Source organism: Dama dama, chromosome 2 (genome assembly GCF_033118175.1).
Source record: "Dama dama isolate Ldn47 chromosome 2, ASM3311817v1, whole genome shotgun sequence".
NCBI classification, from domain to species: Eukaryota; Metazoa; Chordata; class Mammalia; order Artiodactyla; family Cervidae; genus Dama; species Dama dama.
In genome coordinates this window covers 49,173,386-49,194,461 of record NC_083682.1, presented here as the reverse complement: position 1 = coordinate 49,194,461, position 21,076 = coordinate 49,173,386, and the positions used below count along the sequence as shown (strand labels likewise).

General features: G+C 38.7%; 2 pseudogenes; both read right to left on the bottom strand.

The window, feature by feature from the left end:
- Positions 1-1,499: 1,499 nt before the first annotated feature.
- LOC133068929 (olfactory receptor 4S2-like) lies at positions 1,500-6,149 on the bottom strand (annotated as a pseudogene).
- Positions 6,150-16,070: 9,921 nt separating this feature from the next.
- On the bottom strand, positions 16,071-16,998 carry LOC133067724 (olfactory receptor 4C16-like; annotated as a pseudogene).
- Between the last annotated feature and the right edge of the window lie 4,078 nt (positions 16,999-21,076).

The window sequence follows — 21,076 nt, the reverse complement described above, 5'->3', positions numbered from 1 at the left end:
TTCTTAGAATAGATACTGTCATCTTTTCAAAAACATCTCAAGAGGACTAAAATGATCAGACTATTTTGGAGAGCACTGACCTAGTGACCATCTTAAAACTGAGCAAACCCTCAGGTTCATAGATGTCCAGTGAGTCTATGTCCAAACTGGGGCAATAAATATGGATTCATGTAGTCAGAGGCAAGGAGCCTTATAACTTTTAATAACTTTTAGCAGTTATAACTTTGAATGTCTTGCTGCCTTTTGATATTTATTATCTTTAATTCTATGAGTGCTCCAATAGCTGAGATCATAGTGTAAGGTACTGACAATGTACAGTGCTTAATGTATCAATAATAGGTGCACACCACACACACACAGACTCCAAAATCACAATCACATACCCACGTATTGACAGCAATTTAAATAATCAGACTTGTGAAAAAACAATGAAAATAAATGGCAGAGAGATCATCAGTGATGGGTTTATTGCTGTGGAAAAATAAAGCTTAGGTAGGGCAAAGAGAAGAGAAATGCATTACTAGGGCAAGTATCAGTTTACCTAAGAAAGGTACATTTATTTGTCCAGAATGACTCTCTCTAGAATCCACAGCTAGAAATCAGGTTGTGCCAGTCAAGGAGGCAGTGATAAATGATTCACTGTTTTCAGTAAAACTGTTTGGTTCAAACATTGGAAGAAATATGGTTTCCCAACCATGCATTTCAGTAAATTACATTCACCTTCTTGATTAACACACAATCTTGTATTCATCACAGATGTCTTTGGTATTGTTCAGTTTCTTTAAATGTTTCCTGTTAATCACTTACATTAATAGTGATGGCTGACTACAGACTACAAGAGTCAGCTATCAGAAGCATGTAAATAGGATGCTATAGTTAAAATGAGAATATTAGAGGTAATTTTTTTTTCCAATAGACTGTTTGAGTAAGGGAAATGAGTCCTAGAGAAAGAAAGCTTTTTCCCCAAACCAAAGGATAACAGGTCTTTTGCTTTCTAAACCTGTGTTTTATCTCTTTGACATTCTGCCCACAAGCCCTCCCATCCAAACCTGACAAGGTTTAGTTTTGCTGTTTTGGAGGACTTTTACCAGAACGCCTTACCTCAGATTTTGGTCATTTTTTTCTGAATCCTTTCATTCAAACAACATACACATACCAAATATTCATTATGAAAGAACTATAAATCTAAACACTAGAAAATAGCCTTTGACTCTCATTATTTGAAGAAAATTGAAAACAGGAAAAAAATGAAGAGAGGAAAGTCTGACCATGCTGAATTTCTGAGTTTGATAGGATTTCTTTGTTCTAGATATTTCAGAAAATTATTATTATTAAATATTAGAATAAATATAATTATAATGATAAATAATAACTTGCTTCTGTAGAATGTGTTATTCTCTTATTTGTTCCCCTCAAGACACCCTGTGAGATCGTTATTATTGTCTTCACTGCGCAGATGAGAAACTTTGAGATCATCCACCTTGGATTGTTACTTTTTACTATTTACCATTAGCCTCCCAGAAAACCCTCCTGCCCCACAATTTCTTCATTGCATTTTTTACTTCTGCATTTCTCAGTGTATAAATCAGGGGGCTTAACATGGGGATGATGATGGTATAAAACACAGCCACCAGCTTATCCTCTAAAGGATAGTACCAGGATGCATACACATGAAAGTACAGGGACCAAAATAGATGACGACCACGGCAATGTGGGAGCCACAGGTGGAGAGAGCTTTGCACTTGCCTTCTGCTGACTGCTTTCTCAGGAACACCAGGATGATGGTATAGGAGATTAGCAAAGTGACAAAGCTCCCCAGAGCGATGGTACCGCTGCTGGCTGTCACAACATCAAGGACATATGTGTCTGTGCAGGTGAGTTTTAGCACCGGGTGAACATCGCTAAAGTAGTGATCAATCTTATTGGTCTACAAAAGGGTAGTTGGACTACCAGAGCCTCTTGGATGATGGAGTGTAAGAACCCACCTATCCAAGTCTCCAGCTGCATTTTATTGCATCTGTCTCAGTCCATGGTGGTCATATAGTGTAGGGATTTACAAATAGCCACATAACGATCATAGGCAGAAGCTAAAGAAAACAATGAAGGAAACTGATGGAGTAGAGTTGCTTTACAGTGTTGTGTTCATTTCTGCTGTACAGCAAAGTGAATCAGACACACATATACACATATCCCCTCTTTTGTGGATTCCCTTCCCATTTAGGCCACCACAGAGCACTGACTAGAGATCCTCTCAGATAATACATGAGGATTATCATTAGTTATCAATTTTATTCATAGCAATATACATATGCCAAGCCCAATCTCCCAATTCAACCCACTCTACATCCCCTGTTGGTATGCATACTTTATTCTCTACATCTGCTACTCTTATTTCTTCTTTGCAAATAAGTTCATCTATACCATTAAAAGAGTAGGATGGGTAGATACATTGTGATAAAGTCACACAATGGAATACTATTTTCCAGTCATAATGAGTGAACTAGAGTTACTCAACATGACAAATTTTCACAAAAACACATTGTAGAGTAAAAGAAGCCACCTACACAAAAAGTTGCTCTGTATGACTCTGTTATGTCAAACTTAAAAGGGATCAAATTTAAAATAAACTGTTGGAGGCACATCAAGATGTGTTTGATTTAAATGGAGGGGAGGGAAATCTTACCTTCAAACTCAGTGTTTGAGGATTCCTCAGGAAATGCATTGCTTTGGTTTTTTATATATTTATCTGTTAACATCAATAAATAAATAGATATGACTCATTCCTTAATCTCACTAGTCCTTCATATTTACTTGTAATGGATGACTCTCCAGTGGTGTAATGTCAGATACTCTGGTGAGGTCACTGCAGCATATGTACAAATAAGGGGCATGGGAAATGCCTTTGATTAAAGCCTTTCTCAAACTGTTCTTCAAGCCAAGGTACAGATGTATTAATAAATGATTCCTTTAGTTCTGGTTTGGGATAGGATTACAGTGTGTTAGGTAACCATCAGGAATTTTATAGACCTGAGGACATATCCCCCAAAGATCTGTTAATTCCAACTGAACTCTGTGCTCTAAGGTATGTTTTGTAGCAATGTTTCTGATGTGCATATTAGACTTGATAGCATAGTCGTTCCAGTTGTGCCCTCTCTTCTACAGTAGAAATAATGTTAAAAACTGTAATAGATATAATGACAACCCAATGCAGACTCAAACACATCCCTTAAAACTTTCTCATTTTGCAGGAGAGATAGCAGAAGCCCCATGAAGCTAAGCAATTTATCTAGAGGTACAGCACCACTATCTTAAAATCAGATTTGCATAATTTTGATTTTCTTTCTCCTACACCACATTTCTCAATATGAGAGTTTGATATCAAATAGGGGTCCAAAAATTTATGTACACTCTCACTCTCCTTTTGTTTTTCCTCCTGAATTAAACAAAACATTTTATTCTCCACTCAGAGAGTCCTTCAGTTTAAGAGACCTCAAATCATAGCAGTTTTTGACAACTGTGAATAATGTGACTTAGCTATTTTCTAAAAGAAACCGGTCATTTAAAATCAAGCCTGGGGATTGTGTCTCCGTTGTCCATCCTGTAAGGGCAAGGAGGAAATCTTTCTCCCAAAATCAAAATCTGCCTCAAAGAATTTCTTCCTCCATATTTTGAACATTTCAAACATACTAACACCTCATTTTCTTTTGAAAGTCAAGCATTTTCCTACTCAAATGTCATTACCATCCATCTCATAGTCTGGTTTGCATGCACTTCATTATTTTATTATCATCTTAAAAATTTTACTCTCCCCCTATTTCTAAGAACATTGTATTGCAATTATATTACAAGTATTCAAAATATAGAAATTTGATAAAATTCTTTTTCAGAAATCTTCAATGTTAATTTTAGAAGTGAAAAATCTCATCAGTATTGTCCAGAACTTGGATTTTGCTATGTTTTTCTATCACTCCTGAGATAATTTGGATGCAACTTTTCAAAACAAAGTAAGATAAGAATTGTTCTGTGAATAATTGGTTTCAGAGAATCCCTGAGTCCAGAAACTCAAAAACTGGTAGAATTTTGTTGTTTCTGGTCTGTCTCTCACCAACTGAAATCTGCCATTTTTCAGTACTGTTGGCAACAAATGCTGTTTTCTCTACTTGTACTTCTACTCTTTCCTTTCCGCTCATTCTTTCTTCACCTTCTTTCTCCTTCCTACTTTCATCTCACCTCCTTCTTCATTTATAATAAAATGTCAAAAAGCAATTAGTTCATACTTTTAGGGAGAACTTATGAGCTGCCCATTGCAGCTGATTTCTTTATCTCACTGAAGCTTTTTATAGACACTATGGATTTGTTTTCCAAGCAATTTGTAAACAAGACAGGGAAAGATGTACATATTCATCAAGTTTTCTCTCCCAAAGTTCACCACACAGTGGGCCATTTTTTCTGCAATTTCCGGCCATGTACTCTTCCTGTAGTTGTAGGAGAAAACAGAGTCCTGAGAGCACCAGGGACATTCATAGCAGCAGGAGGGAGTTTGATGGGAAACTTCTGAGCGTATTTAAGATCCACTCATGTCACCCAGTACTCATCAGCAACAAGGAATCTCTGGGAAAGAATTCCAGGAAATTTTCAGTGTTTTTCTTTCACTTTCTGCCTTGTGTGTGTGTAAGCTTTCTATTGCTATATGTTGGTAAACAGAGCTAAGTCAGAAATCAGTGGCTTACCACCACAAAATTTAATCCCCAAATTAGTAGTTTAAAAATTGTAACAGCACAACTTAAAGGCTTAAAATAGAAACACTTCATTTGATTATAATTCTGCAATTTTCCTTCAATTCACCTGGGTGGTTCTTCCACTGATGCTACCTGGCAGCACTCTGATAGCCTGAATGGAGTAGCTGCTCCAAGATGGCCTCGTTCATGTGCCTTCCAGTCAGCTTAGGTACCTCAGCTCTCTCTCATTCTCCAGTAGCATCTACAGGGCTCTCTCACACCATGGCTGTTTCAGGGCAGTAGTGGTTTCACAAAAGCTAAACCTTCAAGGTCTCTCTACCTAAGCTTCAGAAATCATACAATATCACTTTTTTCCACATTCTGCTCATGTATTTAAAACTTTACATGTAATACTGTTACTGAGAGATTCCCAGAAGGCTCAGCAGTAAAAGAACTCACCTGCCAATGTTGGAGACAGAGATGTAGGTCTGATCCTGGGTCTGAAAGATCCTCTGGAAGAGGAAATGGCAACCCACTCCAGTATTCTTGCCTGTTAAATCCCATGGACAGAGGAGCCTGGTGGGCTAGTGTAGGAGTCACAAAGAGTTGGACATGACTAAGCTTGCATACATTTTTACTGACCCTTTGAGTCAGACTTGTCCTTGTTGTTCAAGCCAATAGCATGAGAAGAGCTCAGTTCAGAAGCAAAGGAAGGGAAACTGTGTTCTTTGAGCAAAGAATGAGAGGAATGAGCTGGCTCCAGAGCAGCGGTTCCCAGCCTCTTGGATCTGAGATGGAGTTGATGTAATAACAGAAATAGAGTGTAAATAAGTGCAATGTGCTTGAATTATTTGGAAACCGTCCCCTAGTTCCCAATACCATTGTTTATGGAAAAACTGTCTTCCATGAAGGTGCCCCCTGGTGCCAAAAGGTTTTGGGAGCCACTGCTAGACCACAGTGTCTCCCTGACAGACAGGCTGTGGGCAGGGCTGCTGAGGCTGCCAGCGTAGAGGAGGCGGAGTTCTCACGGGAACATCCAGTTGTGTTGCTCCGCTGCACGCAACTGGCCGCCGCCATCTTGAATCTCTGAGTTGTGCTTGGTCCTTCAGCCTACATCCTTGAGCAGAGCCGGCACAGCCCTTTAGCAGAGGAACTCTGGTCTGAAGCACCAGCAGGCGGCTTCTGCACTTGGCAGCCTGTGAGCAAATGAAACCAGATGAAACACAAAGGAAAAGAGAAAGGTTAGTTTTGTTTTGTTTTATTTTATTTATTTATTTATTTTTAAACTCTGCTTCTAAGGTTATTACCAGGGACATACTAATGGGCTTTGCTGTCTGGCGAAGCCTCTATCTGGCTTCTTACTCTCGAGGGATGCGGAGGGGTGATGGTCTGTCTCGGTAATTGTTTCCTGCTGATTTCAGGCATCGTCATAGCCCTGTGCAAAGGAGCAGAGTTTCCTCTCAACCGCCATTAGGTATGTTCGGTTGTTCCCAAGCTTCAGTCCTAAATGTTCATCTTCATGAGATGAACCCCAGTTTTCTAAACTTTTGGAAGAAAAGGACACTCGACATTTTCAGATACATAAAAGAGTAAAAGTATTTAGCTTTGCCTGTGGGCAAATTTGCCCTGATGTCCAGCTTCACTGGCCGGAGCTGGATGTATCTTTGGTTGTTTTTTGGAAGAGAAGCTTCAGGTCAAAGAGGTTCACAGGGGTAGTCAAGGAGGCCACTGTCATAGGTCGTTTCTCTGGAGGTTGAGGCTTGGGATCCCCCTTCACTTGAGTACAATGACCCCATGAAGTGATCACAGCAACTTCAGCATAGAATGTGTGGTTAGGATCACCAAGTGGGGTTGTTCTACCTAGGAGTGAGCTGGTCTTGCAAGTTGGTTTTCCTGGTTTTTAGATGCCCCCAGGCTTCTGGCCAGAAGAGATAGTGGGCCAGGTCAGGGCAGCACCTAGTTACCATGTTTTGTGAGAGCTTTCACAGATTCTCCTACCTGGAGGAGAATCGGGTGTCCATTCACTCAGGCTAGAGGAATGTGTCTACAATGTAAGAGTTCAAATGCATTTAACTTAATTTATCCCTTGGGGCTAAACACATGCAAAGAAGGGCAGTCAGAAGCAAATTAATTCAGTTTTAGTTCTTTCTTTTTGTTGTAGATTTATTGAGGTATAGGTGATTTACAATGTTGGGATTGATTTCTGCTGTATAGCAAAGTGATTCAGTTATACATATATATTCAGTTGAAATATATATACTATATGCGTGTAGGATGGCATGCATAAACCAGTTTATTGTGTTTATAGAGACCCCATGGACTGTAGCCTGGCAGGTTCCTCTGTCCATGGGATTTTCCAGGCAAGAACCCACTAAAGTGGGTTGCCATTTACTTCTCTGGGGTACTCCCAGACCCAGAGATCAAACCGGTGTTCCCTGTACTGTTGGCAGATTCTTTACTACTGAGCCACCAGAGAAACCCACATATATACCAAGAATATGAATAAATATATAAAACGTTCCCTGTTCCAGGCTATAAGGTTCCGTTAAGGGTATCAGCTCCACCATTTGGACAGAAGTCCTTGTGGGTAGCCTTTTTGCTTCTCTGACTTGGGTCTGGAAGGTTACTGCATATCCCACCAGCTTTTTCCCTTTTGTAAACCTGTTCCTATCTGGGAACTATCCCTCTTTGGAGTTTAGAGGAGATTCATTTCCTAGACCAGGACAACTAGAATAGATCATGCCTTTGGTCTGTATACAATCGTGCTCCAGGTGCCCTATTTCTGTGGATAGCAGGGTGGCAAGATTTAGCTTGTGACAATTTTTTTGTGTGTGACTTTTTTTTTCTTGGTAGTCACTAGAATGTCTGAAAGTGTAGCCTGAATGTGAGTCAGCCTTCTGGGGGATATAGCCCTCCTGTTCCCTTAAAACTGACTAAAGCCTGAACCTGATGTAGAGCCCATATAGTGACTGGTTAATCAAGTGTTAACTTTTCAACCTCCTCTAGCAGAGTTGTGGGAGCAGCTACTCTTAAGCATGGAGGCCACCCCACTAAGGGACCCTATGGACTATAACCTGCCAGGCTCCTCTGTTCATGGGGTTCTCCAGGCAAGAGTACTGGAGTGGGTTGCCATGCCCTCCTCCAGGGGATCTTCCTGAACCAGGGATTGAACACACATTTGTTGCATCTCCTACACTGGCAGATGGGTTCTTCACTACTAGCACCATCTGGGAAGCCCATTTATCTATATTTTTGGCTCTGCCAGGTCTTAGCTTCAGCACTGGCATCTAGTCCCCTGACCAGAGGTCAAGCCCACACCTCCTTCATTGAGAGTGTGAAGTATTAGTCGTTGGACTAGGGAAAGCCTTGCTGGGCCCATCAATTTTCATCTATTTGAACCTCAGCTTTTGAGGGTCATGGCCAGGACCTGCCATTTCTGACCCTTGGAGAGCATTCTCTCTCCTAGTATCCCTCTTGTTGGCATGGTGCACTGTTGGGTCCTGGTTTGCTCTCCCTCAGAAGGAGCAGGGATCAGGTGCCTTTATCAGAGCTGAGAATCTCTGTGGGCATTAGTGTAGATTCCTGTGCTGGCCAGTTGACACTAGAGGGCAACAGTCAGTGGGCAGACTTGAGTGTGGGCCTTTTTCTGTCTCTGACATTTCTTCCTCTATATATTGGTTATTAAACACCAAGTAGTCACTGCATTCCCTTCCAATGTCTCAGGGTTAGTGGCAGTATAAATTCACATGCCTTCCCTGTGGTGCTCTAGGAATGCTGAAGGATTTTCTGTAGGCTCCTGATTTTCTTCATCTTATTCCAAATGACAGGCTTATTTCCTGCTGCCTGCATTCCCTTTAAGATAATACTTTCATAATGGGTCAGCCTCCTCTTCATTGTCTTGGTAGTCCCAGTTGGGTTTGTTATCTGGACCACTTGATTCCAGGGTCTGAAAATAGTGTGACTTGCATTCTGTTCTCTTTACCTGCTTCTTCTTGGGCTTAAAGTAAACCAACAGCAGCAACAAAAACATCATTTGTTCCCCCATTAGGAAAATATTAAGAAAGATCTGGATGTCAGTCCAGGTGGGGTCACGGATCTGAAAGACTCACCTAATCAGATGCTGATCTCACACACTAGCAAAGTAGTGTTCAAATTCTCCAAGTCAGGCTTCAACAGTACATGAACTGAGAACTTCCAGATGTCCAAGCTGGATTTAAAAAAGGCAGAGGAACCAGAGATCAAATTGCCAACATCTGTTGGATCATCGAGAAAACAAGAGGGTTCCAGAAAAACATCTACTTCTGCTTTATTGACTATGCCAATGTCTTTGATTGTATAGCTCACAACAAACATGAAAATTCTTAAAAGATATAGGGATACCAGGCTACCTGACCTGCCTCCTGAGAAATATGTATACAGGTCAAGAAGCAATGGTTAGAAATGGACATGGAACAATGGACTGGTTCCAAATTGGGAAAGGACTACATCAAGCCTGTATATTGTTAGCCTGTTTACTTAACTTATATGGGAGTTCATCATATGAAATGCTGGGTTGGATGAAGCAAAAGCTGGAATCAAGATTGCCAGGAGAAAGAACAATAACCTCAGATATGCAGATGATACCAGCCTTATGTCAGAAACCAAAGAGGAACTAAAGAACCTCTTGATGAAAGTGAAAGAGGAGAGTGAAAAAAACTGGCTTAAAACTCAACATTCAAAAAACAAAGATCATGGTATCCAGTTCTGTCACTTCATGGCAAATAGATGGGGAAACAAAGGGAACAATGAGAGACTATTTTGGGGGGCTCCAAAGTCACTGCAGATGGTGACTGCAGCCATGAAATCAAAAGGTGCTTGGTTCTTGGAAGAAAAGTTATGACCGACTTAGACAACATAGTAAAAGCAGGTATTACTTTGACACAAAGGTCTGTCTAGTCAAACCTATGGTTTTTCCAGTAGTCATGCATGGATGTGAGAATTGGACTACAAAGAAAACTGAATACCGAAGAATTGATGCTTTTCAACTGTGGTGTTGAAGACTTTTGAGAGTCCCTTGGAGTACAAGGAGATCAAACCAGTCAGTCTAAAAGAAAATCAGTCCTGAATATTCATTGGAAGGACTTATGCTGAAAATGAAGCTCCAATACTTTGGCCACCTAATGCGAAGAACTGACTTTTTGGAAGAGACCCTGATGCTGGGAAAGATTGAAGGCAGGAGGAGAAGGGGATGGCAGAAGATGAGATGGTTGGATGGCATCACTGACTCAATGGACATGAGTTTGAGCAAGCTCCGGAGTTGGTGATGAACATGGAAGCCTGACGTGCTGTAGTCCATGGGTCTGCAAAGAGTCAGATATGAAGAAGTGACTGAATGGAATTGAGGGGCCAATTTTCCCCATCTCCCAACTAGTATTGGTCCAAGCTATATTGCATAAGAATATGAAGGTGAAATGCTTTTAAATGCTGCGATTTTACTTTTAATGTAATTGTTAAATTTTTTGAATATTACTTGATCTTATTGCAGTTTACTTTTTCCTTGTTCCCTTTATAACTTTCTTTCCTGTATTCTTGTCAGTTTAGTGGGTGTTTTTGTTTACCATTAAATTCTATCATCTCTATTTACATATTTTTAAACAGATTTTATTTTTTTTAAAGTAGCTTTAGGTTTGTATCAGAATTGAGGAAAAGATCTAGAGATCGTCCATGTACCTCCCTGCCCCACTCATGCATTGCCTGCTCCATTGTTTTTAATATTTATTTTTATGTATTTATTTATTCAGCTGCACTGGGTCTTATCTGAGGCATGTGGGATCTTTAGCTGTGGCATGAAAATTATTTGCTTAGTTGCAAAATGTGTAATCCAGTTCCTTGACCATGGATTGAACCCAGGGCCCCTACATTGGGAATGTTGAGGCTTAACGACTGGACCATAAGGGAAGTCCTTCCCTCCACATTATTAACCTCCCACAAAAGTGATGTATTTGTTCAATTGATGAACTTAAGTTGACACCTCATTATCACCCAAAGTCCAGAGTTTACATTATACTTCACTCTTGGTGATGTACATCATATGGGTTGACAAATGTACAAAGATGTGTATCTATCATTATAGTACCACCCAGATGGTTTCACTGTTCTAAATGTCCTCTGTGCTTCACCTATTGATCTCTCCCAACACTTGAATCCTTGGCAACCATTGAACTTTTTACTCTCACCAGAGGGATTTTTTTTTTTTTTTTAAAGAATGTCTTATAATGGGCATTGCACAGTACATAACCTTTTAACATTGGTTTATTTTACTTAGGAATACACATGTAAGATTTCTTCTTGTTATTTTATGCCTTGGCAACTTATTTCTTTTTAGTGCTGAATAATATTCATTTGTCTGGATATACCAGATTAATGATTTATTGAGCATGGTCCAGTCAATCAGAACAAGACCCAGTTTCCCCCTCAGTCAGTCTCTCCCACCAGAAAGGTTCCATAAGCCTCTGATTATTCTCAATCAGAGGGCAGACAGAATTAAAACCACAATCACAGAAAACTAACAGATCTAATCACATGGACCTCAGCCTTGTCTAACTCAATGAAACTATGAGCCATGCCATGTAGGGCCACCCAAGACAGATGGGTCATGGTGGAGGTTTCAGACAAAATGTGGTCCACTGGAGAAGGAAATGACAAACCACTTCAGTATTCTTGCCTTAGGAACCCCATAAACAGTATGAAAAGGCAAAAAGATAGGACACTGAAAGATGGACTCCCCAGGTCGGTTGGTGCTTAATATCCTATTGGAGATCAGTGGAGAAATAACTCCAGAAAGACTAAAGAGATGGAGCCAAAGCAAAAACAACACCCACTTGCAGATGTGACTGCTGATGGAAGCAAGGTCCGATGCTGTAAAGAGCAATATTGCATAGGAACCTGGAATGTTAGGTCCATGAATCAATGCATATTGGAAGTGGTCAAACAGAAGATGGCAAGAGTGAACATTGACATTTTAGATATCAGTGAACTAAAATGGACTGGAGTGGGTGAATTTAACTCAGATGACCATTATATCTACCACTGTGGGCAAGAATCCCTTAGGAGAAATGGAGTAGCCATCAGAGTCAGCAAAAGAGTCCAGAATACAGTACTTGGATGCAGTCACAAAAATGACAGAATGATCTCTATTCGTTTCCAAGGCAAAGCATTCAATATCACAGTAATCCAAATCTATGCCCTGATCAGTAATGCTGAAGAAGCTGAAGCTGAACGGTTCTACGAAGACCTACAAGACCGGCTAGAATTAACACCCAAAAAATATGTCCTTTTCATTATAGGGGACTGAAATGCCAAAGTAGGAAGTCAAGAAACTTCTGGAGTAACAGGCAAATTTGGCCTTGGAGTACCGAATGAAGCATGCAAAGGCTACTACAGTTTTGCAAAGAGAATGCACTGGTCATAGCAAACACCCTCTTTCAACAACACAAGAGAATACTATACATGGAGATTACCAGATGGCCAACACCAAAATCAGTTTGAGTATATTCTTTGCAGCCAAAGATGGAGAAGCTCTGTACAGTCAGCAAAAACAAGACCAGGAGCTGAATGTGGCTCTGACCATGAACCCCTTATTGCCAAATTCAGACTCAAATTGATGAAAATAGGGAAACCCACTTGACCATTCAGGCATGACTTAAATCAAATCCTTAACAATTATACAGTAGAAGTGAGAAGTGGATTTAAGGGACTAGATCTGATAGACAGATTGCCTGATGAACTATCGATAGGGGTTCATGAAATTGTTTAGGAGACAGGGAGTAGGACCATCCCCACGAAAAAGAAAGACAAAAAAGCAAAATGGCTTTCTGAGGAGGCCTTGCAAATAGCTGTGAAAAGAAGAGAAGTGAAAGGCCAAGAGAAAAGGAAAGATACATCCATTTCAATGCAGAGTTCCAAAGAATAGCAAGGAGAGATAAGAAAGCCTTCCTCAGTGATCAATGCATAGAAATAGAAGAAAACAATAAAATGGGAAAGACAAGAGATCTCTTGAAGAAAATTAGAGATACCACGGGAATGTATGGATGAGAGAGTGGGACTATAAAGAAAGCTGAGCACTGAATAATTGATGCTTTTGAACTGTGGTGTTTGAGAAGACTCTTGAGAGTCCCTTGGGCCACAAGGAGATCCAACCAGTCCATCCTAAAGGAGATCAGTCCTGAGTGTTAATTGGAAGAACTGATTCTGAGGCTGAAACTCCAATACTTTGGCCACCTGATGCGAATAGCTGACTGATTTGAAAAGACCCTGATGCTAGGAAAGATTGAGGGCAGGAGGAGAAGGGGACGACAGAGGATAAGATGGTTGGATGACATCACCAACTCAATGGACATGGGTCTGGGTGGACTCTGGGAGTTGGTTATGGACAGGGAGGCCTGGCATGCTGAGGTTTATGTGGTCACAAAGAGTCAGACACGACTGAGCAACTCAACTGAACTGAACTGAAGGGAACATTTCATGCAAAGATGGGCTCAATGAAGGACAGAAATAGTCTGGACCTAACAGAAGCAGAAAATATTAAGAAGAGGTGGCACGAATACACAGAAGAACTGTATAAAAAATATCTTCACGACCCATAATCGGGTATAATCACAATGGTGTGATCGCTCACCTTGAGCCAGACATCCTGGAATGTGAAGTCAAGTGGGCCTTAGGAAGCATCACTACAAACAAAGCTAGTGGAGGTGATGGAATTCCATATGAGTATTTAAAATCCCAAAAGATGAAGTTGTGAAAGTGCTGCATTCAATATGCCAGCAAATTTGAAAACTCAGCAGTGGCCGCAGGACTGGAAAAGGTCAGTTTTCATTCCAATCCCAAAGAAAGGCAATGCCAAAGAATGCTCAGACTACCACACAATTGCACTCATCTCACACACTAGTAAAGTAATGCTCAAAATTCTCCAAGCCAGTCTTCAACAGTACATGAACCGTGAACTTCTAGATGTTCAGGATGGTTTTAGAAAATGCAGAGGAACCAGAGATCAAATTGCCAACGTCCGGTGGATCTTCAAGGTAAGAGAGTTCCAGAAAAAAATCTATTTCTCCTTTATTGACTATGCCAAAACCTTTGACTGTGTGGATCACAGTAAACTGTGGAAATTTCTGAAAGAGATGGGAATACCAGACTACCTGACCTGCCTCTTGAGGAACCTGTATGCAGGTCAGGAAGCAACAGTTAGAACTGGACATGGAATAACAGACTGATTTCTAATGGGAAAAGGAGTATGTCAAGGCTGTATATTGTCATCATGCTTATTTAACATATATGCAGAGTACATCATGAGAAACTCTGGGCTGGAGGAAGCACAAGCTAGAATCAAGATTGCCAGGAGAAATATCAATAACCTCAGATATGCAGATGACACCACCCTATGGCAGAAAGTAAAAGGAACTAAAGAGCCTCTTGATGAAAGTGAAAGAGGAGAGTGAAAAAGTTGGCTTAAAGCTCAACATTCAGAAAACTAAGATCGTGGCATCTGGTCCCATCACTTTATGGTGAATAGATAGAGAAACAGTGGAAATAGTGTCAGACTTTATTTTTTTGGTGGGCTCCAAAATCACTGCAGATGGTGCCTGTAGCCATGAAATTAAAAGACGGTTACTCCTTGGGAGAAAAGTGATGTCCAACCTAGACATCATATTAAAAAGCAGAGACATTGCTTTGCCAACAAAGGTCCATCTAATCAAGGCTATGATTTTTCCAGTAGTCATGTATGGATGTGAGAGTTGGACTATAAAAAATGCTGAATGTGGAAGAATTGATGCTTTTGAACTGTGGTGTTGGAGAAGACTCTTGAGAGTCTCTTGGACTGCAAGGAGATCCAACCAGTCCATCCTAAAGGAGATCAGTCCTGAATATTCATTGGAAGGACTGATGCTAAAGCTGAAACTCCAATAATTTGGCCTTGTGATGCAAATAACTGACTCATTTGTAAAGATCCTGACTCTGGGAAAGACTGAAGGTGGGCGGAGAAGGTGAAGACAGAGGATGAGATGGTTGGATGGCATCACCAACTCAATGGACATGAGTTTGCATAAACTCTGGGAGTTAGTGCTGGACAGAGAGGCCTGACATGCTGAAGTCCATGGGATCACAGAGTCAGACACGACTTAGCAATTGAACTGAACTGAACTGAACTAAACTAACCAGCTTATCTATTCACCTGCTGATGGACATTTTGATTGCTTCTAAGCTTTAGCAATCAAGATTAAAACTGCTATAAATACCAATGAATATTTTTTTATGGATGTAATCTTTCAAGTCCTTTGGGTAAATGTTAAGATGTATGATTTGCTGAACTGGAGTTCATAATTCCTGTCCATAATGCACATACTACTATTTTAAAGCATAAAATCCTCCCAATTATTTTATTATTTGTTTAATCTACTGATGTGTTAATATTCACTTACATCAACTGCTTATCTCTCTCCTTCTAGAATGCGTAAATATATCACCCTTAATTTGGGTCATCGATTTTACAGTTAAAAGATGTCAATACAGAACAAAATACTAAAACGTATATAATTCATGAGAAAAGTTACACCACTCCCAAATTCAGAAGGAAATAAATTAGGAACATATATTTTATCAAAAGAATATCATTATAAGTATAAATCCAATAGTCAAGACCTTCCTAACTTCTAATAATTACTTCAGAAGTGGAATTTTGTCTCCGTATTCTGTCATTGTTATAAGGATAAATATAAACACATGGTATGAACACCAATATAAAAAGTATAACACCAATAAAGTATAACACCAATAAATTTAAGGGAGATTATCTACATTATACACTATCCATTACAATATTATGATTCTATATTATTTGAATCTGTTACTTTCTGCTGAGTCAGGAAGAACAACCCAGTTGAAGGTCTAGAATAATACAGATGTGACCAAAATGTCTAACAAACAAACAATGTGAAAGAAGAAAAACTTGCCAGACTGTGAATATAAGTATTTAAGTGCAACTGTACACAGAAAAGACCATAAGTCAAAATGCGAAAGGGAGTGGAAAATATCAGATTAAAACCACTGTGATATAAGTCAGCCAAGAGACACAGAGACACAGAAGTGCAAAACACCTAAGGCAATGAAACTTACATTCGGTATATGGGTGCTGTGCCATCCTCTACATAAAAGTGACTGAACACTAATCACTGCTTGTATTACAGTGCTTACTTTCCTGAAGGAAATGAATACTACTTCTGTATGATAGGATTATATCAACCCTACAATAAAAGATAATATTTTCTGGGGACTTCTATGTCAATCTAAACTTGAAGAAAAATATGAAACTTCCATTTATCTTTTGTCACCTGTGATCAGTTTCTTGCCCCATAACATTCTCATGGCGTTTTTCACTCAGTGTATAAATCAGAGGGTTTATCAAAGGTGTTCCAACTGTATAAAACACAGTTATCATCTTATCCATGGGGAAGATAGTTGCAGGGCGTGTATATATAAATATGCAAGGACCAAAGAACAAGATGACCACGATGATGTGGGAGATGCCGGTGGAGAAGGCTTTCTTCCTCCCTTCAGCACTGTGGTTTCTCAGAGAATGCAATATGATGGAATAGGAGAAGCATGACAAAACTCACTGTACAGATGGTTCCACTTTTGGACACGAAGAGTAGGTTGGTTGTTATGCAACCAACACTTATGGTGTCTGTACAGGCAAGTTTCAACAAAGGCTGCAAGTCACAAAAATAGTGATCTATCACATTGGGACCGCAGAAAGGCAGACTCAAGGCTAGAAGAATCTGAGCTGAAGAATGATCACAAGACCCTACCCCGGCCACAGCCACCAACGCACCATAGACTTGATGGCTCAAGAGGGTCTTAGAGCACAGGGGCTTACAGACGGCCACATAGCGATCAACAGCCATGAGAATAAGGATGAAGATCTCTAGGCAACCAAAAAAATGTGATGCAAAGACTTGGGTCATGCATTTGTTGAAAGAGATTGTGCTCTTTCCCCTAAGGGCATTGCCAATCACTCTAGGGGCTATGGAAGTTGAGAGGAAGGTATCGGATAAAGATAAGTGGAAAAGGAAGAAGTACATTGGACTCCCAAGTGTTCTGCTGGTCTTTATGGTGGAAATAATCAGGAAGTTACCGAGTACTGTCCCCAGATATAAAAACAAGAAAGTGATAAACACTATTTTCTTCCTAACAAGATTCTGTGATAACCCAAGTAGAACCCAGTCACATTATTGTTCAGCTTCATGATTTCATGAATGAGATGAGGGATGAATGTGAAATGGATTATTTGCAAAAAATAAATCAATATATGGTGCAATATATTATATTATGGAATATTTTAAGTAAGACCAAATTTGCTTATCAGGTATATTGCTTCCAATAATTTATATTATATATTCGTTTCTTAATAATAACATTTGTTCTTCAATTTGTAATGTCCACTTCATAGGGTCATTATGAGTCTCATATAAGCTTGTGAATGCTAAACTTTCCAATAAGACTCTTTAAATGCAATCTCTTGTTAGACTTGATGTGATTATGATTAATTTTATGAATATATTTAATATATGACTCTATTTTGTTATTCCCTTTGTCATTTTTTGGCCATATTCAATATATTCAGAATCCCAAGTATTGTGCATCACGTGTTATTTACTTGACTGCCCCTGGTGGTTTATGACATAGCCATACATCATCCTTAGCACCTTAAAGAATATCTTGTTCACACATACACTTATTTTTTTTTACATTTATTATACATATTTATTTTAAAAGTAGCACAAACTGTCTTCTAGATACCCTAGTTTGAAAAGAGAAAAGTCATATTACTTTAAATAATATGTTGCAATCTCCAAGCACATTTATATTTAGTCCTTGATGTATATGATGAACAGAGTGAATGATCTCTGTTATTTGACAATATTTCAAAAATACCCATCACTATTTTTTTCATTCTTAAGTCTGGGAAAAGTACATTTTGAGAGGGTAACAGGCAGGAAGGCCAGGGGTCTCCAAACGGAGGAAATAGGCTGCAAATGCCAGACATTTTTATCTCTCTTAAGCGGCTGGAGGAAACAAACCAGCGATATTTTTTTCTTCTCTATACAAATTTAAAAGGAGCTTTCTCTTAAAATGCTGTGTTGCCATGACACCTGGTTTCACCTGAAGCTAACTATTCTCAAACCTTGAGTTAACCAATACATTTCTTTTTCTTATAGAAATGTTTGTCTTAAGATATGTTAATTTACCCCAGACTCTGTAAATTCCGCCAAATAGCCTAACCTACTTATTCAGATATTGTTCCCCTAATCTATGTAAACAAAACTATTTGTTTGGTAATCTGCCCTTCTACAGGATTCAAGTCAATCGTTTTATGGCCAGGGATGAATTATCTGGTGCCATTCTAAATTCTAAGACATTCCTTTGTTTTCCTTAACAGACTGTGAGTGACTATATAACTTATAGCTATAGACTAGGAGGTGGGTATTCTTTCTGCCGCCTTCTAATGCCTATGTCAGAAGCTTTCTCTATCTCCTTTATACTTTAGTAAAACTTTATTACACAAAAGCTCTGGGCGATCCAGCCTCGTCTCTGGCCCCGGATTGAATTCATCTCCTCTGGAGGCCAAGAATCCCGGTGTCTTATCGTTCAGCAACAACCCTTCAATTTTAAGCACTCATATTTCCTGAAGTTACACTTCAATTTGTGTGCAGGTTGTTGCATAGACATAAATTGTCAGCTCCTTTGGGTAAATACCATGTTGTGTGATTGTTGGGTTTTGTAAGATGACTAGGTTAGTTGTGTAAAATGACACAAAAGTGTCTTTCATGTGTATCCCAATAGGTAGTGCATGAGAATTCCTGTTGCTCTGCATCCTTGTGAGCAGTTAATGTTCTCAGTATTTTGGATTTGACTTTTTATTGGTGTATAAGTGGCATCTTATTGTTTTAGTTTTGGTTCTTTAATGACACTTAGCACTGATTGTCTTTTTGTAACTTGTCATCTGTATATTATTTTATAATTTGGTACTTTATTTTTTGAGGAAGATAATTTTTAAGGATATTTATTTATTTTATACAATTTTTATTGTAATAAGAACACTTAACATGAGACACACCCTCTTAACAAACTTGAAGTTACACCACACAGTTTGTTAACTATAGTCACAATGATTTGCATTCTCTCTGGAACTTACTCACTTTACATAATTAAAACTTTGCGCTTGTCTTTGGCAATCACCATTCTATTGTCTGTTTCTATCAACTTGACTATTGTGATAACCTCTTACAAATGGAATCATCGGAAATTTGTCCTTCTATATCTGGCTTATTTCACTTGGTTTAATGTCCTCCAAGTTCATCCAATTTGTTGAATATGTAAGAATTTCCTTATTTTTAAAGACTAATATTCCATTGTGTATATATGTCATATTTTTGTTATCATTTCTTCTTTCGATAAACAGGTTGTTTTCATGTCTTGGCTATTGTGAACAATGCTACAATAAAGATGGGTGTATAGATATCTCTTTACATTCCTGACGTTAATGCATTTGAAGACATGGACTCAGAAGTGGAAAGTTGAACCTTATGGTAATTATGTTTTTCAGTATTTTGAGGAACTGCCATTTTGTGTTTCCTAGGGGTTGCGTTATTTTAAATTGCTCCCAGCAGTTCACACAGGTTCTGATTTCTCCACATATGTCCCAACATTTGTTAGCTTGATTATTTTGATAAGCCCATTTTCATTGGTGTGAGGTGATATCTCACTGTGGGTTTTGATTGAATTTCCCTGATAATTAGTGATGTTGACCATATATTCATGTACCAGTTGACAATTTGTATATCTTCCTTAGGGAAATGTCTATTCAAGTCCTTTGTTCATTTATGAATCATATTGTTAATTCTTTGTTGTTTAGTTGTAAGGTTTCTGGTACATTTATTGTAGTGTGGCCTTGCAAATAGTTTATCCCACTCATTCTATGTGTTGTTTTGTTTGTTTGTTTTTGTTTGTTTGTTTACCATGTTTATGGGTTGCTTTATTGTGTTTTGTGATGTTGTCTCACTTGTCTAACTTTGATTTTGCTGCTTGTGCTTTTGTGTTAGGAAGATTTTTACATCTGTTTTCTTCAAAGATTTTTTTTCTTCCAATTACAATACTGGAGTATTTAATCCATTATGAATTGATTTTGTATGTGGAATAACACAAGGGTACAATTTATTTCATCTGATACAGTTTGTTATCCAATTTCACAATGTTTTTCTCGAAGACACTCTCCTTTTCCCACTGTGGATTCTTAACTTCACTGTCAAAGAGCTGCTTATAGTTTATGCTTGGGTTTTTGGGGTCCCCATTCTGTGCCATTGGTCTATATACTTGTGTTTATGCCAGTATCATGTTGTTTTAATTACTATAGCTTGCTAATGTATTTTGAATTGAAGAAGTATAAAGCCTCTGGCTTTATTTATATTTCTCAATCCTTGTTTGACTAAATGGGGACATTTGTGAATTCACATGAATTTTAGAATTGCTTTTATTGTCATGAAAAATGCCATTGAAATTTTGATAAGGATTTTGTTGAGTCTATATATCAATTTGAATAGTATGGATATTTTAAGTATATTAGTCTTTCAATCTGTGAACACAGGGGTCTTTTCATTTATCTTATCTGCTTTAATTTCTTTTATTAAATATGTGTTGTTTTCCATGTAATCACTTTTCATTTCATTTGATACTTTCATTTGTATTATTTCTATGCTATTGTAATCAGTTTGTCTTATTTCATTTTCAAAAAAAAAAAAAAATGTATTTAGCAAACCAAGACAACTTGTTTTTTCTTTGTGTTGACTTTGTAATTTGCCTTTCCATAGGATTCTCAAGGCAAGAGGAGAAGGGAATGACAGAGGATGAGATGGTTGGATGGTATCACTGACTCAATGGACATGAGTTTGAGTAAACTCCGGGAGTTGGCAGCGGACAGGGAGCCCTGGTGTGTTGCAATCCAGAGGTCGCAAAGAGTCAAGCATGACTGAGCAACTGAACTGAACTGAACTGTATTTTGCAACTTGGCTACATTCATTTATTAGCTCTGAGTTGTTTTGTTTTTTTTTTTAACAGTTTCTTTTTTTAATTTCTACATATGCGGTGATGTCATATACAGACAGAAATAGTGTCACTATTTTTATGGTTTGGGGGGCTTTTTATTTCTTACCTAACAGTTCTACCTTGTGGGGCTTTTAGTACTTTATTGAAAATAATTCATAAAAGTGGTAATCTTTGCTTTATTCCTGATCTTAGAAGAAAAGCTTTCAGTTTTTCACCATTGA